Source organism: Lissotriton helveticus, chromosome 3_1 (genome assembly GCF_964261635.1).
Source record: "Lissotriton helveticus chromosome 3_1, aLisHel1.1, whole genome shotgun sequence".
In the NCBI taxonomy this organism is placed as follows: domain Eukaryota; kingdom Metazoa; phylum Chordata; class Amphibia; order Caudata; family Salamandridae; genus Lissotriton; species Lissotriton helveticus.
This window is the reverse complement of record NC_136061.1, coordinates 956,637,121-956,662,582: the sequence shown is the minus strand read 5'-3', so window position 1 is coordinate 956,662,582 and position 25,462 is coordinate 956,637,121. Positions and strand designations below refer to the sequence as shown.

General features: G+C 49.3%; 1 protein-coding gene and 1 long non-coding RNA gene across 5 annotated transcripts in view; one reads left to right on the top strand and one right to left on the bottom strand.

Annotated features, from left to right (window-relative positions):
- LOC144823134 (uncharacterized) overlaps window positions 1–5,484 on the bottom strand; it is a 48,367-nt gene extending 42,883 nt beyond the window's left edge. Inside the window, exon 1 of the long non-coding RNA XR_013608741.1 lies at window positions 5,050–5,484. This is a non-coding gene — a long non-coding RNA (uncharacterized LOC144823134). The remainder of the gene's footprint in view (window positions 1–5,049) is intronic.
- The window catches only part of MLPH (melanophilin), a 391,857-nt gene that overhangs the window by 190,514 nt on the left and 175,881 nt on the right, over window positions 1–25,462 (top strand). The window lies entirely within an intron of this gene.

The following is a 25,462-nucleotide window of genomic DNA, read 5'->3' as shown; positions in this document are numbered from 1 at the left end:
AAATGGTGTATCTGTTTCTAGAAATGGGGAGGCCGACAGGTAATATTTGGACTCACTCAGATCTAGACACCACTGATTAAGAACAGTGGAAATATTATCAAAAGAATAGCGATAAACATCGCTAAGCGTACTTAGCGCGTTTCTGTTTATCGCTGTCTATCGCTGAATTACATCGCCGTATTATCAACGCTTTGCTGACAGGCGATGTATTGCCAGCGATAGACGGCGAGAAACAAAAATAGCGTGTGAAATCCAGCGATGATTTCACAGCGCTATGGAGAAGCTTGCCGATAGGGGAGTGTGGACCTAACCAGTCGATCCACCTCCCATTATCAGTATAGCTAAGTCGATTCAAAAGCAGACGTTCAATACCTGCGATAACCGCGGTTAGCACGGCTGTTTTAATCAATTCGCGGTTTTGGGGCCACGTTGATAATAGAGCAAAGTTGTGTCTGCGAGTGTTTCCATGACGTGTTAGCCAGGAACGCCTACTTTGCATGTCATTAGCGATATATATCGCGACATACAAAGTGGAAAAAAACCGACAGCTAACGCCTGTAATCCTAAACTAACGCCTGTTAGCGCAGGCTTGTTAATAGGGCAATAGAAAAAAGGTATTTTTACTTGAAGTATAAGTCTCCTAATAAAACTAAAATACACACTTGATATCATAAGATAAAGCAACATGCTTAATTATGATACAATAAACGTGTTTATTTTATCACGCATTGTTTATTATTGTATGACTAAATACAGTTTGTGGATGTTCCTAGTACTGTTTGTGGCTCTATTTGAAGAAGAAACCAAGGGACATATTTATGAATTACGTGGCGCACGGCATCGCAGCATGTCACCGTGCTGCATCACAGGGAATAGCAGGAATGAGCCATATTTATCCAATATGGAGCATTCCTTCCCTTTTCCCTTGCGCTGGTGCTGTTTTGGCAGCCTAGTGCCAACGTAGGCTTTCTTGCACCATGGTGCAAGGGTGCCTGTGTTTTAGGCAGGATTGTTTTTGAGCAGGAAGGGGCACCATCCTGCACAAAAATAATCCTGAGAGGCTTTTTCCTCCTTCCATGTGTGCTGCGGAGCACACTGTGGACGAAGGAGTAAGGAGAGAAATAAAGATATTTCTCCTTGTTACGCCTCACCTGGGGAGGCTAGCTTTTTTGGCGCATTCCAAGGTTTACAAGGTTTTGTAAATCTCGGAATGCGTCAAACACCGTGGGAGTTGAATGGGAACACCCACGCAACGCCCATAGAATGCCTACCCTGGGCAGAGTAACGCAGTTCAGCGATTTGCGTTGCATTGCTCCAAATATTTGGAGCCGCTCAAAGCCATGCAAATTTGGGCCCATATGTTCTGATTTGGTATGGTGACTCAGTCCCTACATTCTGACGCCCTTTGATTCCAGGCATAGTTCTGTTTCCAAACAGAATCCCTGCAACGGGGAACAGCCTTTACAACGCGGGCATTACCACGCGCTGCCATTACTACGCTGCTTTTACAACGCAAGTCGTTTCAATGACTTGCGCTGGAGGGCGCTGTTGGACAAGGAATAGTTGAATTTTCTATTCCAACACCTTCCCTACTGTAACGTGGGCTGGAGTTGGAATAGAAAATTAAGGTATTCCACTATCCAGCGCTTACTGCGCAAGTCGTTGTAACGACTTGCGTTGTAAGAACAGCGTTGTAATGGCACGCGTGGTAATAGCCCGCGTTGTACTGTCATACAACCCCTGCAACAGTATAACTGAAATAAAATATCGTATTGAACTTTAGCGGATTCAAAGGCACTAATATTTCATGCCTTTTGATCGTGCTTAGTTTGTAAAGATGATAGTACTGATGACCAAAGCTTTTCTGAGGAGCCCCCTGCCAGCAATGCTGAATTTTAGGGTTGCTGAATACCAAGGATGCCTATACTTTTTTTCCCCAAAACATTTCATTGAGTTTAAACGTACAAAATGTAAAAGAGGAAGAGGTACTAGATTGGTACAGAGTGTAGGAGTGAACCTCAGAAATCAAATTAGATGAAATACAAAGCATAAATGCACAGAGCAGTCACACTGTTGTCTCATAGAATGTTGCAATCACCTAGGTAGATGAACCATATAGAATACGTCTGATTGACGATGACAAAGATTTCTTTAATATAGCTGTAATAAAGCTCACAAGTGTGACCCAAAAAAACCAAATGAACAGGTATTTGAGGTTTAACACAATACACATATTCCTCGAGCAACAAAAGGTACATCTAGATTGTTGGAACTGGGGTCACCAGTCCCCTAGGGTAGCATGGCACGAGCGGGTAGGCATCCGAAAGCACATGTGTTAAGCGATCATGCAGCACACACTCACACTGAGACAGAAACCTGGGCACGCAATAAATGACTCCACTCCAGAGCTTGTATAAAAACAAGTGATTTGTATTAAGATAAATAATCAGATAGATAGAGCAGGATCAGGGAAATCATAAATTCATTTAAAATACATGTGTCTCAAGACTTGCAATCAATATTGGATGAATAAATATCCATTCTGCAATAAATATTAAATATTGGATCAATAAATAGTTAAATACATTTTTAGTGGGACACAGGCCCAACCTACGCCTTGCTTCTTGGTCAGTACCTGAAAGGAATACATCTCAAAGTCATAAGAACAACACTGCATTAAGCATCAATATCCATTTCCTCAGGTAAACAAAGGGACAGTTCCATAACAGAAACATCTCCCCGCTGTAGGAATAAACAATTCGTTAAGTGTAGTTCAAACATTTCCTTAAATATGAAACATTTCATTTGCCACAAAAGTATGTGGACGTAACTCTCCTCCTGTAATAGGAATTAAACATTTCATTAAGAATAATTATTCCATATAGCAAGGTTGGGCATCCCTTTGGGAGAACTTCTCATTTGGCCCAGCTAACCATTGCATTAGCCAGCACTAACTAGGAGAAAACATTGCAATCTAGGTAACCATCCCCTTGTGCAGGTTTAACTGTATCAGGGCTACACCAACATTCCATCAGGGAAGTAGAAATCCCTACATTGAGCAGGTGTAAGTAGATCTCTGTTATAGCAGGGGTATGAGACCCTTCCCTTGGCAGGAGTAAACATTGCCTCAAATGAGGTCAACACCTTTCATTAGGCATAAAGTATTTCTTTAGGCATCACACACCATCCTATTACCTGATGCCTGAACAGGCAGGGCCTTCCCCCTATTAATCAGGAGCTTACAGGTAAAACATTTCCTGCAATAGAGATAATCAGTTTAGCAGAAGTAAAACACTTCACTGAGGGTAAAACATTTCATTAACCATTTCCTTAGGCAGGAATGAAACTCCTATGGCAGGAATAAAAACACGCCACTGCGGATAAAACATCTCATTAGGCAGTGTAACTATATCCTTATAGCATTAACGTTCCCCTACTCAGCAATCAACAGTTAACAACTCTTCAAGGCAGAGATAACCATTTTTAACAGGCAAGCCTGAGCTTAGAAGACTTGGTTTATGCATGTAAAGCCTTTTAGTAAATGTAAACATTTCTTTTAAAGCAAGGAGCACCTCACTCCATAACTGTGGGCATGTGCTCCACCTTTCAACCAACATGAATACATGTTTCATTAGTCAGCAGACACAGTTCATTATGCAGCTGTTGGCGTTTCCACCCCAGGCCAGGATCAACATTCTAATTCCTACATTAAGCAGGCATAAACCTCTCAGCACCCAAGAGTAATCCTGTAAATAAGTAGAGGTTATAACACTGGGGCAGGGGTGTAATAAAACTTCTATAGTTCAGAATAATCCTGGTTCCAAGCAGGAATAACCACTTCAAAACTCTTCCCCAATCATAGGTAACATCCCCCTAATCAGGAGTAAACATTACATGGAAGGAATCAGGCATAGGCATTTCATTAAGTAACTTATAAATAGAACATTACTCATAGCTTGAGAGCAACATCTCATTAAGCAAGCACAGGCCTTGCTTTAGATTAGTAAAACATTTCTGTTAATTAAGGTGAACATTTCAATAAGCAATTCAGTAAAGCATTCTCAATGAGCATTTTACTATGCCTTGGACTCCCCTATGCAGGGCTAAGCCATCGCAGGTGAACTCAGTATGTCTTTAGGCCTACGCCGGAACCAGGGCCCAAACAGTTAATGAATGGCAAGCCTGTCCTCAGGCATAAACAGTAACTTAATGGCCTCCACGTCACTAGAGGCACATAGGGGCCAACAGGTGGGCACTTAAGGTAAAAAATACAGCGTTTCTCTTGGGCCTACAAGAGAGCGCTTGGAGGCACAATTACAGCGCTTCTATGGGACATTCAAGAAAGCGCTTGGAGTGAAATTACAGCGCTTCCCTGGGCACTACCTCAGTTCCTCACATGACAGCGCTTGGCCACAGGCAATGCTGGGGACAGCGCTTCAGCAGGCAATCAGGTTTAGATAATAGCACCCTGCAGGTACAGCACTTCACAAGGCAGCAACCCCCTTCAGTACCTCAGCACTCTTCACAGGGACAGCAAAGGAGCATTGGGGGAGCAGGGAGTCAGCGCTTCAGAAGGCAGCAACTTCTAGAGCCACAGAAGTTCTTGGTGACACAGCGCTTCAGGGGGATAGCGCTTTTCAGGATTCACAGCGCTACAATATAGCAGGCAATTCACAGCAGAGGTAGCGCTCGGCAGACAGTTCATTCCAGGTAGCGCTGCTGAAGGGCACCACAGAATATAGCGCTTCAGGCAGGAATCACGCCCAGGATTCTAGCGCTTCACAGACAGCAGGGTGCAGGGCTATAGCGCTTTGGCCCACACAAGGTGGGGGCAAGACCAGCAGGTCTAATAACATTCAGTTCAGGGTGCTGCAGTTCAGGCAAATATAGCGCTTCAGAAGGCAGCAACCCCCTCCATTACTTCAGCGCTCTTCACAGGGTCAGCAAGGGCAGCGCTAGATATACAGGACAGGTGACACCCCAGTAGCAGGTTAGCAAGGGAGACCCCAGGTGACATCAGGAAACGCAGGGTCAGTACCGCGCCAATACCTGTTTGCTTCTTCAAAAGTCCTGTGATGATTTAATTTCTTCTTAGCGATTTAGGTTTCTTGCGCCCTTGTAAATAGAGGCTTAGTTTCTTGTTGGCGTGATGTTTCTTGCGCCCTTGTAAATAGAAGCTTAGTTTCTTGTTGGCGTGATGTTCCTTACGCCCTTAGTTTTGTTGCTTGGTTTCTTGTTTCTTGAAGGGGGGAATAGTTTGGTGGCTGGTGTTCCAAGTTCTTCTCAGCCAATCCCTTCAAGTGGTCCCTGGGGGTTCCCTGCCGCGGGGTTAGGTCAGTGGGGGGGGTACAGGATGCCTCAATACTTGTAAAGCAGCACACTAGGCCCTGTCATTCCAGCATCATAAGACCCTGCCCTGACCCCCACTGCCTATCCTCCTGCGTAGGTACTTCCCCAGGTCTCCCCTTAGTCCCTCTGACAGGAAAGTTTACCTTCCTTTCCTTATACAGTGCCAGTTGACAGTTGGCAGTGGCAGTTGGTGTCACCTCACCTGTTCCAGAAGGTTCCAGGGGGTTCTAGGAGGTTCCACCATTCTACCTGTGGGCAGGCTGGCAGGCTAAGTTGATACATTGTTTGGAGGGTTCCAGCCAGGCCCTAGCCACTAGAATGCGCCCACTAAACCCCGCTGCAGCAGCAGTGGTCAGTGGCAGCCATGTTAGGGGTATAAGACACCTGCATCTTAACATCAGTTTCACAGTACACAGGGCTTTCCTCACTACACAAGGCCTATACATTGTTGTTACCATGAGGGCATTCTGATTTAAAAGGGAAATAAAAAGGCGAAAAATTTTGGGGAAAGGGCCAAGTCTCACATAGATCATGAAAGGAAAAATGCAGAAAACAAAAGTATATGAAGAGGGGGAAAAAGGAGAAAAAGATAAAGCCATGTGGGTCAAACCCAGAATGTACTAACAACAGCAAGCACATATTTATGGTGAACTTGTTTATGGGGTGGGTCCCGAATGAAATTATTTGGTGATTTCTAAATTTTCTGTGATATTTTGGCTCGCTCATAATCTTCATCTGGGTTTTGAGGGTACTTCTAGTATTAGTAACCCAGGTCCACCATGGGCACTACGAAATATGATTAGAAGATTTCCAGACAATAAGAATGACTAAGATCGCGATCATTAGCAAAAGGTCTAAGTTTACGAAGTCTGGCTCTGAAAGCAGGAGACTTAGAAGCTGCATGAGGGCCAGTAGAATCATGGGGAAATCTAAGGACATGTTGGTGTTAGAAATTACTGGGTAGAAGTCTTGTCCCGGTGTGGAGTCAGCCACCTGCAGCCAAAAAACATGTGTTCAGGATCACCACTAATGCTGCAAAATGAACAGATGTCTGAATACAAAGGTTTGAATTTGAATAATTTATCCAGGGCTCAGTAAAGTAGCTGTGATGAGAATAGTTTGGTCTGAGTTAACGATAGAACAATTTTGTTCTGTAGAAGCTGAGTGCAATTATTTGTCCATGTATGTATTGAGGGGGGCTCTCTAAGTATACTCTGAAAGTATTTGCGCCATATGGTCTGAGTGATAGGGAGATAATTTTTTTTTTTAAGCAATACTCAGTGTTTTGTAGATCTTAGATGAAGTATGGCCCAATAAAAGCTTCCGGTTAAGAAACACGAACAAGGCAGGTTTATGAAGTGTGCCTAATTTTGTTCCCCACTCATTTATAAACGCTTTGCCCCACAGCGCTCCTCCGCGTCCTTACTTCACTTTTCAACACTCTCACAGCAAATCTGGGAACATCCGCAGGAATGGCAGAAGCATCCATCGCATTGATAGCCAAACAAGGCAAGGAGATAAAACTCTGGGGCATATTACCAACGTTAAGCGATATTTATCGCTAACGATGCTTAGCAACAAATTTTTTAACGCTAAACATCGTCAGAAATTATCGCAGATAAACCTTGCTATTATCAAGGTTTATCGCGAATGCGATAAAAAACGGCCGCAATGCATGAATATCGCTGAAAAGTCAGCGATATTCATGCATTACCGAGCTAATGCTCTTAGCCATGTTATCCACCTCCCATTGGATAACATGGCTAAGAACTGCTCAGGGCAGGTGTTAGTTTTTGGAGATATTCGCGCTTAGCGCGAATATCTCCAAAAGTTGGTAATAGGAGATAGCGATGTTAGCGACTGTTTCCAGTCGCTAACATCTTGGCACGCCCACTTTGCATGTCATTAGTGATAAATATCACTGACATGCAAAGTGGGGCCCAAGATGGTCGCTATCTCCTACTCGCTGTCGCTAACTGGTGTTAGTGACAGCTAGGTAATAGGGAGATAATTTTATCTCCGCTTTCTTGGCTTTTAAAGCCAAAAAAGCAGAGATAAACCCCCTTGATAATATGCCCCTCTGTCCCTCCTTTGGGCCATTCTGTCTCTACTAAATCATGACCTGATTTTTTTTGTGAAGGCCTTGACCAACTGCCTCGACAAATTGATGCCCGATCTGATCCACATTATAAAGGAGGATTCATAACCAGACCACTAGCGATAAAATGAAACTTGCGTTCCACCTGATAAAGCCAGAAAAAAGGGAAGGTGCCGTTCCTCCTATAAATGGATACCAAGAAAAAATTAGATAGAGCTGACTGGCACATGCTCTCTGAGGTCCTCAAGCAGTTTGGCCTAGGATATAGGATGGCCCTAAAGCAAATGTCAAGGTCAATGGTCAATGGTCACTCTTCAGCCCCTGTTCTGATCCAAAGGTGCCCACAACAAGGATGTCCCTTTCCCATCTCCTGTTCAATCTCTTCTTAGAATCCCCTCCTCCAGAAAATCAGAGATGACCTACATATTCATGGCATCTCGTTCTGCAGAGAGACCTTCAAGGTATCTGACTTCGCCGATGACATCCTGCTCACTCTCACAGAGCTGCAAAGCTCGGTTCAAGCCCTGACCTCTCTCCAGGACGGATTTCAAGCAGTTGCAGGCCTGCTGAGTTACATGATAAAAGTGGAGGGCCTGATAGTGGTGGACAGGAACCTCCTAACAGATCCCCTGACTAGCACAACGCCATTTAACTGGGCGGTAAGTTCCATCAACTATCTGGGTGTCCACCTGACTCCATCCCTCTCTGCCTGAGCCAAACTCAGTCTTGAATCCATCTTGCAGGAGACTAAATTGTCAGCCTGGAGAAATCACTCACTCTCATGGGTGGGATGCAGTGCTGCCTTTAGAATGACCCTACTTCTGCGCACTCTGTATTTATTCCAAACGATGCCCGGCATATCCCCAAGAAGGATTTCAGTCACCTCCAAACAGCCTGTATGGCCAATATCTGGGTTGGGAAATGCTCCAAACTGGCTCTCACGACCTATACAGAAACCCTAGGGAGGGAGGAATAGGTGTACTACACCTACTATGCTACTACCAAGCCACCCAACTACGATACATGGATGAATGGTTTAAGGGAGAGACCCACAACTCTCATGATAATACCACTAGGCGAGGTCCAATGGGTCCACAAAACCATGAGAGGTAGTCTTATGTATACCTCCCCGGTTGCTAGAGCCACTTTACCAGTCTGTGACTCAGTGGCTGCACAACAGGGGCTCACCTCCTTCCCCTCGCCTCTTCTGACCGCCCTGGGTAGCTCAGAATTCACCCGAGGTTTTGCAATACATGCATTCCATATTTGGAGGTACAAGTGGAGCTTTTGACTACTGGACTTCACCATGTGTCTTATCTGGTGTGGGGTTTGGGGATATCTAGGGACTCATTTGGAGATGTTCTATTCTCGATTGTATTTACCTGTGCACTTATTATTTGAAAATCTCAATAAAAACCATTGAAACATAATTTGGAAATGTTAGCCTTAATATAGAGTGGATAGGGAAAATGTATCTTGAAGGGTAGCAAATGTCAAAGTACCAGCGTCTGAGTAGAGATCAGCAACCAAATGAATACCCTTTGCTACCCAGATAGGACCAAGTGTAGTATTGATTGTTGTCTCTGTCTTTTTATTATTCCATAGGAACATATAATTGAAGTCAGAAATATTACCAGCATGGTTTTTGTCCTCCAATTTTAAGTTTTTCTTTGTATAGAGGTTAATTCATCTTGAGTGAACAAGATTAAGGGTGGACGTGTTTAAAGAGGCAGCAGTAGCCAGCAGCCGGCGGGAATGGCCGCACACTAGCGCAGCTCCGGAGCCCGCGCCTGCTACCTGACATCTATCCTGAGTCAAATTGCAGCACGGAACCCATGAAAAGTGGGACCGCAGCCTCTGCACCCGTAGGCACCCGCACGCTGGCTGCAAATCGCCTGTGAAAGCCGCGTAGCGGCGTCTCTGACTTTGCATCTGCTGCGGTGCGAAGAACCAAAATGATGGCAGCGGGACTGGTGTAGTCCCAGGGACAGATCACGCTGCTGATTCGCTCCTCTGGATGGCCTGTGACCCTGCAGCGGATCAGAGGTGCAGATCCTGAGGCATCAGAGCCCGACAGCGGCAGACATCGAGTGAGCGGCCGCCCGAAGAGGAATATACGGCTCCCGGCCGAGTAAGCATGACATTTAGGGCGGAGGCCTGAGTGCAGGCCTTCACCCAGACCATGGGTACTCACAAACGTTCTCTCGGGGCCAAATTTACAGTGTGGTTTCTGGCCGAGGGCCGCACCGGTGGGGGCGGCGTCAGAAGGGGAAGGGGCAGGGCTAAAGCAAAAAAAAACTGTGACCATGTGTTCAACAGGTCCCTACAGCAGACACCTTCGTCCACTAAGCCACCAGACCCGGCAAACACACATCTCTCTCTCTATCTTGCTCTCTCTCTCTGTCTCCCTCCCTCTCTCTATCTCGCTCTCTCCCTCTGTCTCACTCACTCACTCTGTCTGTCTCGCTCTCTCTCTTCCTCCCTCTCTGTCTCCCTCCCTCTCTGTCTCCCTCCCTCTATCTCCCTCTGTCTGTCTCCCTCTGTCTGTCTCCGTCTGTCTCCCTCTGTCTCCCTCTGTCTGTCTCCCTCCTCCCTCTGTCTGTCTCCCTCCCTCTTTCTGTCTCCCTCCCTCTCTCTGTCTCCCTCTGTCTTCCTCCCTCTGTCTCTCCCTCCCTGTCTCTCCCACCCTTCGTCTCCCCCTCCCTCCCTCTGTCTGCCTCCCTCTCTGCCACCCTCTCTCTGTCTCCCTCTCTCTGTCTCCCTCACTATCTGTCTCCCTCTCTCTGTGTCTCCCTCTCTCTCCCTCCCTCTCTCCTCCCTGTCTCTCCCTCCCTCTCCCTCTTTCACTGTCTCCTTCCCTCTGTCTCCCCCCTCTCTGCCTCCTTCTCTCTGTCTTCCTCTGTCTCTCTCTCTCTCTCTCTGTCTCCCTTCCTCTCCCTCCCTCTGTCACCCTCTGTCTCCCTCCGTCACCCGCTCTCTCCCTCCCTCTCCCTCCCTGCCTCCCTCCGTCTCGCTCTCTCTGTCTCCCTCCCTCTGTCTCCCTCTCCCTCCCTCCCTCTCCCCCTCACTCTCTGCCTCCCTCTCTGCCTCCCTCTCCGTCTCCCTCTCAGTCTCTCTCTGTCTCACTTCCTCTCCCTCCCTCACCCTCTGTCTCCCTCCCTCTGTCACCCTCTGTATCTCTCCCTCTGCCTCTCTCCCTCTCCCTCCCTCTGTCTCCCTCCCTCTGCCTCCCTCTGTCTCCCTCCCTTTGTCTCCCCTCCCTCCCTCTCCCTCTTCCTTTCTCTCCCTCCCTCCCTCCCTCTCCCTCCCTCTATCTCCCTCCCTCTGTCTCCCTCCCTCTGTCTCCCTCCCTCTCTGCCTCCCACTCTCTGTCTCCCTCCCTCTGTCACCCTCTGTCTCCCTTCCTCTGTCACCCTCTGTCTCCCTCCCTCTGCCACCCTCTATCTCCCTCCCTCTCTCCCTCTCCCTCCCTCCCTCTGTCTCCCTCCCTCTGTCTCCCTCTCTCTGTCACCCTCTGTCTCCCTCCCTCAACCTCTGTCTCCCTCTATTTCCCTCTCCCTCTATCTCCCTCTGTCTCCCTCCCTCTCCTTCCCTCTGTCACCCTCTATCAACTCACCCTGCATGTGTATCTGCCTGGGCTGACTCAGCTTCTCAGGCGCACACACACAGCTGCACCCAAGTACTTCACAGGTCTTTAAAAGACCATTTACATGTTAATAAAGCTTCCTTAGCGCCCCTGCATCTCCACTCTGACAGTCACTGGAATTGCCTGGCCCCCACAGAGCAGAGTCCGCGCTGCTGCAACCGGCAGTGTTTGCGGACACTCTTTAAAATGTTTTTAAAAAACACAGGTTCGATGTCTGCAAGGTCCGCAGGCCACCAAAGAAGGCTTGCTGGGCCGCAGGCGGCCCGCGGGCCGTACTATGAGTACCCGTGACCCAAACGGACTATTTGGCTTCAGCCTGCGGGATCGGGAATGCTTGGCGGCCTCATGAAGAGTGAAGATTGTCCGGTGGTGGTACTGCTCTGCGGGGGTCCGCATCGGGACCCGTGAGAGCATCCTGACCTTAGCAGTGGGTGGGGAGAAACGAACCGACCCGCCAGCCACCCGCTGGGCACCACATTGTGCTCCTGCCCTGCTGGAGGTGCAGTGGAGACAACAGACGCAGGCACTGAACACCAGAAAGGCCCGGGGCTCCATAGGGAGCTGTGGCCTCCTGAAGATGGCCCGCTTTTAACTGAGGGCTATACATGTACACTCGCCGATCGGGCCCAGCAGACATGGCCCCATCAAACTGTATTGCTTGGATCTTGGACTCTCCGCCTGATGAGGTGAGAAGAGACAGCTCTGACAGCGTGCCTGCACCAGCCGATTTGGCCCCCGCTTACTACGCAACAATGTAGGTCTTGGATAGTGTGAGCTTTTTCGTTCTGAATGGCCATCCACTGGGACATTGCAATGCTCTTGCCAGTTAGTCAAGCACCTCTCTGGCGGGGGCGCCCACGTGCTTGTGAGAGGGGTGGATTCCCCAGCTCTTCTGCACACAAGCCAAGGTACTGCACCCCCCCCGGGCCGGGAAGAAGGAGGTGACAGTCACTTCGGTACTTTAGGAGAGGGAAGGCAGCCCTGCTCTGGGGATTGACAAGTCATTAGAGGGACCTGCATAGGGGGGGCGTGGCTTGGCACGCAACGGCAACGGAAGCTAAAGGGATTGAGCTCTGGCCGGAGCTCCCCTTCCACGGGCCAGAAATCCGTCCCAATTCCTCGCAACCGGCACAAACCGCAGGCAGAGCACCCCAACATCGCCCTTCATCCACCTACCAACTTTGGGGGGACTCGGCTGCTCCTGGCCACTCCCGACCTCCCCTGGGCGATGCGAGGCCGGAGATCACGCCACGATGCTAGGCCTGGAGGCGGGGCCTGCGCCGGGAGGCGCCGGAGGCCCCCGTCGGGCGCGGTGCCCGGGCCTACACAATTGCGGTGCTACCCGCTGCTGATCCGCGTCGACGATCCTGCACCCCACATATCCTGCCGACAACGAGCGGGGAGAGGCCCCGAACAACGAGCCCGTGAGGGACAATGGCGGAAAGCTTAGGCCGAAGACATCGCGGCCTGGTAGCGGAAGCGGGCCCGCCCTGCTGGCTGGGAGACCCGGAGCACACTACGGAGGCACCCTCCTAGGCACACACCGCCTGGGGCAACTGCGGAGACGCTGCTCGTGCTGTGTGGAGGGTAAGACAAGCAGACACCACCCTTGCCCCTGCAATCCCTGGGTCCCTTGAAATTGCCGCCTACATATCACGCACCATCGCGCTAACAAGCGCGACCATAAGGAACGGAGGATCGCACTGGAACACGGGGCCATAGAGGACCCCCTTTCACCCAGGCCCAGCCCCAGGAGACCACGCCCGACCAAAGGAGGATCTGGTGCCTGCGGACGGACATCGGTGCATTAGCGCGGCATGGTATAGAGTCAAAATATCGAGTTTTTATTATCGACTAGACATAATATCGAGTAAAAAAATAGAATAGACATAATATCGACTAGACAGAATATAGACTACCAAAATATCGACTAGAACATTTTAATATCGAATAAAATGGACATAATATCGAATCAAAAATATAGAATGGACATAATATCGACTAGACAGAATATAGACAACAAAAATATCGAATTTATGGTAAGTTAATAATAATTTTTAATATTTGTGTAATATAATTCTGTAGCGAGTTGTGGGTTTATAGGGGAATAGGGTGGGAAGTAATTTAATTATAATTAATTAAATATGTTATTTTTTTTATTGATGTTTATTTAAAATTAATTGTCAATTAATTAATAATTGGTAATTAGTTAAAATGTAATTGGTAATTAATTTTAATTAATTAATTGATAAATATGTTAATTTTAGTAATTTGTTTTCTGTAGCGGGTTGTGGGTTTATAGGGGAATAGGGTGGGAAGTAATTTAATTATAATTAAATAAATATGTTATTGTATTTATTGGTATTTATTTAAAATTAATTGTCAATTAATTATTAATTGGTAATTAATGAAAATATAATTGGTAATTAATTTTAATTGAATAATTGATAAATATGTTAATTTTATTACATTATTTTCTGTAGCGGGTTGTGGGTTTATAGGGGAATAGCTTAAGAAGTAATTTAATTGTAAGTAATTAAATTTTTTAAATACTTTTATTTGTGTCTAATTTTTAATTATTTTTATATTGTAAATTAATTTATTGGTAATTGGTATATAATTAGTATTAGTAGGTAATTTTTATTATTAGTTAATTTCTATTTATAATTTTAATTGATTAATAAATATATTTTATAAAATTGTAAAATATTTTAATTAATTTGTAATTGGTATTAATATTTATGTTATTTATATTTATATATGAAGTATTTACTTTCCCTACTATTGCACTCACTGGAGTGGGAATAGTAATTTTTAACCCTACGGTATCCAACGCTTTCCCAACTGTTGCACTCTCTGGAGTAGGAATAGTAATTTTTACCCCTATGCTATCCAACGCTTTCCCTACTGTTGCACTCTTTGGAGTTGGAATAGTAATTTTTACCCCTACGCTATCCAACGCTTTCCCTACTGTTGCACTCACTGGAGTAGGAATAGTTATTTTTACCCCTACGCTATCCAACGCTTTCCCTACTGTTGCACTCTCTGGAGTTGGAATAGTAATTTTTATCCCTACGCTATCCAACGTTTTCCCTACTGTTGCGCTCTCTGGAATTGGAATAGTAATATTTACCCTTACGCTATCCAACGCTTTCCCTACTGTTGCACCCACTGGAGTGGGAATAGTAATTTTTATCCCTACGCTATCCAACGCTTTCTGTACTGCTGCACTCTCTGGAGTAGGAATAGTAATTTTTATCCCTACGCTATCCAACGCTTTCCTTACTGTTGCACTCACTGGAGTGGGAATAGTAATTTTTACCCCTACGCTATCCAACTCTTTCTCTACTGTTGCACTCTCTGGAGTGGGAATAGTTATTTTTTACCCTACGCTATCCAATGCTTTCCCTACTGTTGCGCTCTCTGGAGTGGGAATAGTAAATTTTACCCATGCGCTATCCTACGCTTTTCCTACTGATGTTCTCTCTGGAGTGGTAATAGTAATTTTTACCCTCCCACTATCCAACGCTTGCCCTACTGTTGCACTCTCTGGAGTTGGAATAGTAAATTTTACCCCTACGCTATCCAACGCTTTCCCTACTGTTGCGCTCACTGGAGTGGGAATAGTAATTTTTACCCCTACGCTATCCAACGCTTTCCCTACTGTTGCACTCACTGGAGTGGGAATAGTAATTTTTACCCCTACGCTATCCAACGCTTTCCCTACTGTTGCGCTCACTGGAGTGGGAATAGTAATTTTTACCCCTACGCTATCCAACGCTTTCCCTACTGTTGCACTCACTGGAGTGGGAATAGTAATTTTTACCCCCACGCTATCCTACGGAAAAAATATTGTATATGTTTTGTTAATAATATGTATATATATATATATATATATATATATATATATATATATATATATATATATATATATATATATATATATATATATGTTTTAATGTGAAAATATTTTTTTTTTAAATTACATGAATTATTTTTTAATTTTAAGTTCATTTAAGTATTTTAAGTATGTTTAAATTAATTATATTCATTATTATATTAGTTTCCCCCCTCACCCCAGCAACCTCATCCTCCGGAGGACCCCCGCACCACGCACAACCGGCGGCCCAGTGACACCCATGTGTCCGGAGCGGAGGAGAGCCAGAGGCTAGAGGGCATCGCACAAGGTGGCACAGGCAGATGCCACGAATAACGCGGCGACCGTTTGCACACTGACTGCCTGCGCTGTGTGATGACCCCCGCCACATAGACACTGCACAGATGCTGCTGCTGGCACCCAACGCCCTGTCCCACGGCGGCTGTGCCCATCTGGGGTTGTGAACAACGCGAGGTGATCGAGACGAGAGCGCTAAACAGCCCGGAGACTCCCCGAAATTGCCACACTCCTGAGACGGTGCTCCTTTACCCATCAGTCGGAGGGGCCCCTGCCGTAGGGGATTCCAGCCAACACCGGCTATCCTACTCATCGCCCTGCCCATGTCTGGGGGAGTGAAGACTCGAACTGGCACTGGGGGTGCGTCTTCTAAGGGGAAAATGGATCAGTTGTCAAAGCAGACGAACGCAGACCTGGTGGCGACGAAACTGGACACTGTACTGGCTGCCATGGAACGACTGGAGGAATCGCTCCAGCTCACCCGCACCTCGCTGGAGACCAAAATAGACAGTGTGGCGATTGACCTCAACCATCTTAGAGCTGATCACAAGAAACTGGCTGAACGCACCACATCCCTGGAGGGTACACTGACAGATCTGGAGCCCCGGGTCAGCCAGTCGGACAAGCATGTGCGAGATCTCCTAAACAGGGTGGAATTCCTGGAAGACCGCGCCGAAGATGCAGAAGGGAGGGCACGGAGGAACAACATCCGACTAGTAGGTGTACCGGAAAAATGGGAGGGGAGAGACCCCACGCAGCATGTGGAGGACTGAACTAAGGGTGGTCGCGCAAGACAAAACGCATTTCTTCACCAGCCCGTAGGAAACTGAGGCTTGGCTGGACAACGGAGTGGATACAGCGCCCAGACGTGCGCAAGGATCCACGACCACGGCACGCACCCGAGGATCGCGGCATCGCCGCAGACACAGGACGCCCTCAACCCATCAATCACAAGGGTCGGCGACCCACTCCCCACCCGTGGAACTTGTCCTATTGGAACAGCAAGATACCCTCCGAAAAGTGACGGAAATTAGCGGTTCCCCAACATCGAACCTCGCCATGGAAACCAGCCCTTGGGCTTTCCCGAGTGATGATGAAGGTATTTACGGTTTAACTGACTCTCAGCAGTCCACGGAGCAACCGGATGTAACACCGCAGACGGCGGACTTGCTTAATTAACGGACACCATTAGTCCTCATCAGGGTGCACTCGAACAACAATGTCGCCCAGACCTCCCAGTCAAGCAGGCATCACGGCGGGATTGCGGACAGTTGTACACTTGGGGCGGGGCCCTTTGATGAGGCCTCCGACTACAGACATGAGACACAGTGAGTACTACTCTTGGCACTTGTTCGGGGGTGCGATGCCCCAATGGGGTTGGTCCCAGCCTGCCAACACCTGCTGAGCTTTGACTTTTGGCGACTCAGCCGCAGGTGTGCAATGCAAGCCTACACCACCTATTTGACTATGGCCGGCTCTACAGGAGCATATGCATGGAAAAGCCATGCCAGAATAGACTACCATGTTTCTTTGCTGGACACTACTTGTTCCCTAGGGCCCGTGGAGGGGCGATGTCTTCTCCGCTGATCGTTTTGTCCTGAAGCCATATCTGTGCCTGTTATATAGCACCCCCCTGAACTGAAAAGTTACTCATCTCGCTAGAGAGTTTGGACGGCGGCATGTTCAGTAACTGACCTTTTGGCATTTTTATTGGTTTAGCCCCTTGCGGTTTGTTATATTTTCAACCCCCCAACCCCTCTGTTTTTTTGGACAATTTAATCAAGTATCAGCGAGGATGTCTTTGTCGGAGGATAGTGGAAATGTGCAGAGGTCCCGGGGGCGGGCTCCTGGGGCGGGAGGGCGGAGGGAGAAGAATGTGTGGAGAACATATTATGGTTAAATGACTGCAATAAATATATGCACCTGGAATGTTAGAGGCATGTACACGCCATCGCGCAGGTATCAAATGTATTCCTACCTCAAACGCCACCAGGTCCACATCACCCTTCTCCAGGAGACACATTTGAATAAGGCAGAAGCGCAAGTACTGCGCCGCAGATGGCGCGGGCAACTCTGTGCCACTGAACACTCCTCCTATGCCCGCGGAGCGCTGCTGTGGGTGAGACCCGGGACCCCCTTCACGGTCTCGCACACACACATAGACCCTGGGGGCAGATTTGTGATAGTACAGGGCAAACTAGATGGGCAACCGGTGGTCTTAGCTTCCATATATTCCCCTAACACAGATCAGGGAGATTTCTTAGCGCAACTGTCCACGAGGCTGGCGCCCTGGCATGGTGTCTCTTGGATACTGGGGGGTGACTACAATTGTATACTCAATGCCACACTGGACCGCTCCTCCCCACCCATTGTCGGCACGCCAGCGCATGGACCTATGAAAGCACTCGTCAATTGGGCAACACAATGGGGATTACATGACGCCTGGCGCACTCACAACCCCACCTCCAGGGCCTACTCCTACTATTCAGGGGCACACAATCTACATGTGCGGTTAGACAGGTACATGATATCCACAGACCTTCTTCCCCTAGTGACAGACACGTACTATATGGGTCGCACCCACCCCGATCACAACCCACACATACTGAACATAGCGTGGACACGGCCACACCCACCCGTGCCCACCTGGAGGCTGCAACCGGCCCTACTCCTAGACGCCCCCTTCCGCGATTCCCTTTCCGCACGAACAGCGCAGTACTTTGAGGAAAATACCGGCACAGTGTCCTCCCCTCAGATTAAGTGGGACGCCTTCAAGGTCGTACTCAGAGGACACTGGCAGCGTTTTTTAAATTTACCTGTTGCATATTTGTTTTCTCTTTATTTCTTTAATCCCTGCTTTTAATCCATAGCGCCCTCACCTGCACCATAATTGTTTTACCCACCGCGTTTTGCGGGTCCCGGTTCCTGTGGGCTGGTTGTAGGAGCCCAGTGCTTCTGTGGCGGCCATATTGGATGAGGGGCGCGAGCTGCACGGTCTAGTGGCTCTGGCCTTGGGGGCTCGTTCTTGTCACTCTTGGCTCCGCTGATTTGAGAGCGGACGCGAGACCTACCAGAGCGCTTCTTGGCGCCTTGCTAACCTGACGCGCGTTTTGGCAGCGTTTTTTAAATTTACCTGTTGCATATTTGTTTTCTCTTTATTTCTTTAATCCCTGCTTTTAATCCTCATAAGGGAGTCATGCTTACGCGCAGCGGTCACGCGCTGCGGATACGCCGGATCACCGCCGGAGTCACGCCTGAGTCCAGCCCGTCTGCGCCCGTCAGCGTCCCGGAGGCGAGCGGGGCGGTGGGCTGGGTTCAGCCTCTGGGCCCTCTAGCTCCTGGGCCGCCCCAGCTCCAATATACTTCACGTGAGCTACGCTCACTTCGCCCTTGTTATGTTATGTTATGTTAAACAATTTGTACCGCGCACGTACACCGAGACGGTTTCTTGGCGCTCATAACAGACCTGACGAGCCGGGGCAGGGAGAATTACTCAAGAGCCAACTTGAAGAGGTGAGTTTTCAGGGTTTTTCGAAACAGTTCGTAGGTGGGACAATGGCGAAAGGAAGAAGGGAGGGAATTCCAGAAGGTGGGACCTAAAAAAGAGAAACGGAGGCCGCCGTGTTTTTTGCGGCGGTTCAATGGAATGCATAGAAGATTATCGGCAGAGGATCGAAGATTGCGAGATGGGAGGTAGCGCCTGAGTTTAGAGGAGATGAACTCAGGAGCGAGATTGTGAAGGGACTTGAATAAAGTACAACCAAGTTTGAAGAAACACCGTTTAGCCACCGGGAGCCAATGGAGGCTCCTCAGGAGGGGGGAAACATGCTGGTGTTTGGGTTGGTGAAACACCAGGCGGGCAGCCTGGTTCTGAATTAGCTGAAGTTTTTGAAGCTGGTAGGCCGGGATCCCCACATACAAGATGTTAGCAAAGTCAACCCTGGAGATGACCAAAGCCAATACAGCTAGTATGAGTGCCTCTCTGGTGAGGAATCTACAGATCTTGCGGATCCTGCGCAGCTGGAAAAAGCAGGAAGATGTTACTGCTGAGATCTGATGTTTCATGGATAGATCCTCAGAGATGATCACTCCTAGACTTTTCACGGTGTTGACCGGGCGAGGGGGAGAGCCAAGGCAAGAGGGCCAAAAGTTGTCATCCCAAGGGTTGGAAGGGCCGCCCACCAGCACAAGTTCCGTTTTAGCCGGATTCAGCTTGAGCTGGCTGTGAGCCATCCAATCGGAGATGAGTAGCATAGTAGTTTGGAAGTTAAGACGGGAAGAGGGTGAGGTATCCAAAGGAAAAATCAGTTGCAAGTCATCTGCATAGTTATATATAGTAGCTGGGAAGTGACGAAGGGATGCCATGAGCGGTTGCATATATAAGTTGAAGAGGAGAGGGGAAAGAGCTGAGCCCTGGGGAACACCACAGGTGAGGGGGATAAAAGGGGCAGAGAAGGTGGAGAGGTGGACTGCCTGGGAGCGGCCTTGCAAGAAGGAACGAACCCAGTCCAGGGCAACGCCGCGAATGCCGGCGTTGCTGACACGGTCGATCAAGATGGTATGATCGACCGTGTCAAAAGCCGCCGACAGATCTAACAGTACAAGGGCTTGAGGAATATTATTGTCGGCACCGGTTCTCAATGTGTCCATTACTGCCGCAATCACCATCTCTGTGGAATGAAGAGGGCGGAAACCAGCCTGATGAGGGTCAAGGAAAGAGGAAGTTTCCATGAAGGTACTCAGACACTTGGTTACATATGTCTCCATGATCTTGCCTAAAAAAGGGAGGAGAGAGATGGGTCTGTAATTACTCATCACAATAGGGTCTGCGCTGGGCTTTTTCAAAATAGGTAACACTATGGCCTGCTTAAAAGTCTCTGGAACTACTCCGGATGTTAAGGAGGAGTTGAGAAGGGCCAGGGCAGGGTCAGGGCAGAGCCTAAAGATTTCCTTGAAGATTTGTGGGGGGCAACAGTCCCTAGGGGAACCAGAGCTAACTTTATGAAGAATGCTGTGAAATTCAGTAATGGAAATGAGGGGAAAAGTGTGAAATTTAAGGGCATTTTCAGAAGGGAGGGGAAATGATTTGGAAGAGGAAGGTGGAGAGATATTGTGTTTAATTGTAGAAATCTTATCCTGAAAAAAAACATTGAGCTCATCACACAAAGCCTGGGTGGGAACGGGCGGGAGGGTAATACGATCGGGGAGGGAGAGCTCATTGACAATTAAGAAAATGTCCTTGGCTTTTGAAGCCGACTCCAGAATTTTGCGTGAAAAGTAGGAAGTCTTAGCCTCTAAAATGGAAGATTTATATTTATTTAGTAGGTTGGTAAATTCAATCTTAAGTGCAGAGTCGTACTTCTGGCGCCAGCGACGTTCAGCCTGGCGGAGGGCCAGCTTATCAAGTTTCAGCTGGTCAGTAAACCATCGCTGGGCGTCATGGGGGCGTGAGATTTTGATAGTCTTTAGGGGAGCTACAACGTCGGCAGCTGCCTTCAGCCAGAGCTCATGAGTGGAGGCTTGGTGAGACACAGATTCAAGAGCTGGCGGAATTGAGACTGCCAGGAGGGAATGAAATGTTGTCATATCGGCGTTTTTCCAATTGCGGGCCATGATGCCAGCATGGCGCGAAGGGCGGTGAAAACTGGGAAGGTCGACAGAGAGGGAGATGAGGTGATGGTCTGACCAGGTACAAGGGGTGATCAGTGGAGGCGAAAAGTCTAGATTGGCCACCCAGACCTGGTCAAGTATATGACCCTTACAGTGGGTGGAAGTGGCAATCAGTTGCTGACAGTTCAAACTAGTAAGGGTTTCAGTGAACAGTTCAGACAGCCTGCTTTCTTGGGGGTCGGAGGGCCAGTAATTGAAATCGCCCAAGAAGAGAATTCTAGAGTGATTTATCAGAAGCTGGGAAAGGAGTTCCCCGACTAGGAGGGCAAAGGAAGGCATGTAGGTGGGGGGTCTGTACATAAGAACACAGATGAGGGAGGTAGTGGTAGAACGAAGCTGGATGGCCAGGGTTTGGGAGTTGGGGATGGGGGTGCAGTCTAAGATCGAAAAAGCGTATTCTTTGCGAATAATGGCTGCTACTCCCCCGCCAACTTGCCCTCCAGGACGGTTGACATGTAGGATATAGTAGCCGTTGGGAAGAGCGGCTAGGATATCGGGTACAGAATCTTCTGTCAGCCAAGTCTCCGACAAAAAGAGAATATCTACATTGGTATCGTCTAATAGGCGGTAGATCTCAAGTTGGTGTTTAACCATGGAGCGCGTGTTGAGGTAAAGAATTTTAAGGGTAACAGTAGCAGGTGAAGGAGAAGGGGAAACACCAGGGACGGGGGAAGGGACAGGACCAGGCGAGGGAGGGCTCACCGTGCAAGGAAAGGTTGAAATCCCGCACTCCTGGGACCTCCTAATGGCCTCAGAGGGCAGTGGAACTAGATGTTGTAAAGAGCATAGGTCCGCTGACGAATAGCGAAGCGTTAGGGCAGGGTGAGGGGCCGTAGGCTGCAGCCGGCCGCGGACGGGCGCAGACGGGCAGGATTTTGGCTTGACTTCGGCGCGAAGTCGGCGCTCCCGCTGCGCTCGTCCGCTGCGCTTCCGCCAAGCCACCATATTATGTAGTGGGGGCGTTTAACCACTAAACCGCTAACCTCCGCTGTATGAGGCAGGGCGGAAGTGGAGAAAGGAGGCGGGTGAATGGCGCTCTGCAAGGCGACCCTCCGCGCAAACGGCACTCAGCCGGGGCGGACCGGGGTCTAGAGCGTGAGGAAGCAGGTGAGAACTCTCACTTCTCTATCTTCTGCGGGGGAGTGCCGTACTGTCTTCCCTGGCCGGTATAGGGGCAAGTGTTGTTGTCCTGGGTGCGACTGGCGTCCTAGTTGTGCTGTGTTTCACCCCCCTAACCTAAGGTCCGATCATGTGGGGCATCTCTGCATGCTGCTGAACACTAGATCTTTGGCTAGGCATGCGCAGGACATTTATGACCTCCTAGACCTGGAAAAGCCCCTTTGTCTCATGCTAACCGAGACCTGGCTTGGGGAATTCTCTAATCCCGATGTGGCTGCTGCCATCCCCTCTGGCTATAATGTCTTTAGGCAGGATAGACGCAAGGGCAGGGGTGGAGGAGTTGCACTGGTGGTGAAGGAAAGTGTGGCCTGCTCCATTCTGCCTGTAGACGACATCCGCGGCTCTGAGTCCCTTGCCTTCTCCATCACCTTGGCACCCCACCAATCCTTCAAAGGTCTGCTGGTTTACAGACCACCCGGTCCTCCGGGCACCTTCTTCGAAGACCTTGAGTCCGTTCTATCAGGGCTGGTTCTGAAAACGGATCAGTGTATTGTCGCTGGAGATTTTAACTTCCATATGGATGACCCTTTTGATCCGGACACTACCAAATTTTTGGAGGCCACCGCCCCCCTGGGCCTGACTCCGTTTCTCTCGGGACCCACGCATGACAAGGGGCACACCTTGGACCAGGTTTTTTCGACATCCCCTTTGGAGGTTAAGGAGATAATTCCGGTGCTCTGGTCGGACCACAGGCTCGCCAAATTTCTGGTTAAGGGCATCATGAGATCTGCCAATTCCGGAGCTCACCAACAGCACCGCGCTCATCGGGCTTATCATTCTGTGACCCCGGCGATGCTTGCCCAGGCGGCGGTGGATCATCCGTGCCCCTTCACGGGAGATCTCGAAAAAGATCTGGAAGCCCTGCAGGGTTGGCTGTTGGACAGGCTTAACGACCTTGCCCCAGTGATGGCCCCCCGTGCAACACCGAAACGGGTGTCGGCCCCTTGGTTCACTGCGGCACTGTCGACCGCCCGACAGTCTTGTAAGGTGGCTGAGAGAGTTTGGCGCTCCCAATATGATCCGGAGGCAAAACTGCTCTACAAAACAGCGGTTAAGGCATATCAACGGGACATTCGCCTTGGAAAAAGGGTTTATCTTGCTGGGAGAATAGAGGCGGCCTCTAACTCCTGCAAGGAAATCTTCTCCATACTGCGAGAATTTACAGCTCCCCGCTCTAATGTTTCCCGCGATATGCCCCCGAAGTCCTGGGCAGTGGATCTTGCTAACTTTTTCACCAGCAAGATAAAGCTCATCCAGGACTCTTTCCATCTGGTGGTGCCTGCAGGTGTAACCTGCTCAGAGGACAGCTCGCGCCTGGCAGTTACATCTGGCCCGTCGCTGGCAACCTTCCCCCCTCTTTCAGCCGCCGTCTCTCTAGGTCTCATGGGCACGCTTAAATCTGGATCGCCCTTGGACCCTTGCCCGGCTAAGTTTCTATCCAGAATGGCGGAAGTCTTAAATCCTTTGGTCAACCCTCTTCTTAATCTCTCACTAAGTCAGGGTCTGGTTCCGTTAGCATGGAAGCAGGCTATGGTGATCCCTTTGTTGAAGAAGCCTGGCCTCGATCCGGAGGCTTTGGTCAATTATAGACCGATTTCCCTCTTGCCTGCCCTTATGAAAATTCTGGAGAAGGACATAAATACGGTGCTCTCCAATTTTCTGGAATCGCATGAGATCCTGCATGCCTCCCAATCGGGCTTCCGCCCTAATCTCAGCACTGAGACAGCGCTCCTGGAGGTGTCGGAAGACATTAAAGGGGTACTGGACTCGGGGGGCAAGGCCATGCTGGTCATGTTGGACTTGTCGGCGGCCTTCGACACGGTCCCCCATGACCGCCTTCTCTCCAGACTCTTTGAAATAGGCCTCAGGGGGACGGTGCTCAGCTGGTTTTCATCATTCCTAGCTGACCGCCGACAAACGGTCTGGGCCTCCCCGTACTCTGCTGTGATGCCGCCACTGGGTGTCGGGGTCCCGCAGGGCTCTATTTTGAGCCCGACCCTATTTAACATCTTCATGACCCCTCTGGCGGCACTGGCGGAGTCTTTTGGGGCCCGGATCGTGTCCTACGCCGACGACACACAGCTCCTCTTCTCCTGCAAGAATGGAGGAGACTTTAATGGAGAGAGCATCCGGGATTGCCTTGGGGCTGTCTTTAGATGGTTCCATTTGAGTGGCCTCAAGTGCAATTCCGAGAAGTCCGAAGTTCTCTTCTTTGGGTGTGCGTCGGGACCTGACTGGCCTACCTGGTGGCCTACTAGCATGTTTCCACCTTCCTGTCCATCTCTAGTGGCTAAAAATTTAGGGGTCAAGATGGACAAGGGCCTGACGATGAGAGCCCAGATCTTGGGGGTGACGGGCACCTGTTTCGGTCTCCTTAGGGTACTGAGGAAGTTTCTACCCCTTTTGTCGGAGGAACATCGGAAACTGACTGTACAGGCCCTGATCGGGTCCAGGCTGGACTACGCCAACGTCCTCTACCTGGGCCTGCCGGAGTACCTGTTACAGCGGCTCCAGGTGGCACAGAACGCGGCGGCTAGAGCTATCTATGGCGTAAATAGGCGTGCTAGTGTGGCGGGTCTCTTGCAGGCCTTACACTGGCTGCCTATCCGCAGGCGCATCATCTTCAAGACGCTGACTCTGGCCTATAAGGCCCTTCATGCTGGGGGCGCGAAGTACCTTCAAAGGAGACTGTCTTTCTACCATCCGGCCCGTGCTCTCAGATCAGAGTCACAGTTCTTGGCTGTGGTGCCACGTGTGAAAAGAGCCCGCATCGGAGGTCGTTCTTTTGGACTGCTGGCACCACAGCTGTGGATCTCCTTGCCGCTGACACTCTGGGGCGCCACCAGCCTGCTTGCTTTTAGGAAGGGTCTAAAGACCTGGTTGTTTACTTTATAGGCCTCTTTTCCTCCTCACACTGCATTCCCCTCCTTTTTCTATTTCCGTGTTGTGTTATTTTATCGTAGGTCTCGCTGCTAAAGCGCCGGGATACTCTTTTTGAGTCGCCGCGCGCTATACAAAAATATATTTAACATAACATAACATAACTGTCTGGGCACACAGGGGTGTATACAGAAGCAACTAGAGAGGGACCTGACACGCATAGAGTCCGACCTGCTCCGACGGGAACAGGAGGCGATCGGTGGCGAGGATGCATCACTACACACGGCAGGCGCTGAGCAGGAGAGGTTACTGGAGCGGCTACGCCATGTCAATTACGCAGCCCACTCGGTGCGCACGCACCACCTTAGTGGTAAGCCCGGTAAATTATTGGCTTGGCTCATCAGACAGGATGACCGCTCGGCGCCGGTATCCGGTATCCGCGATATATATATACGGACGGAGGCGA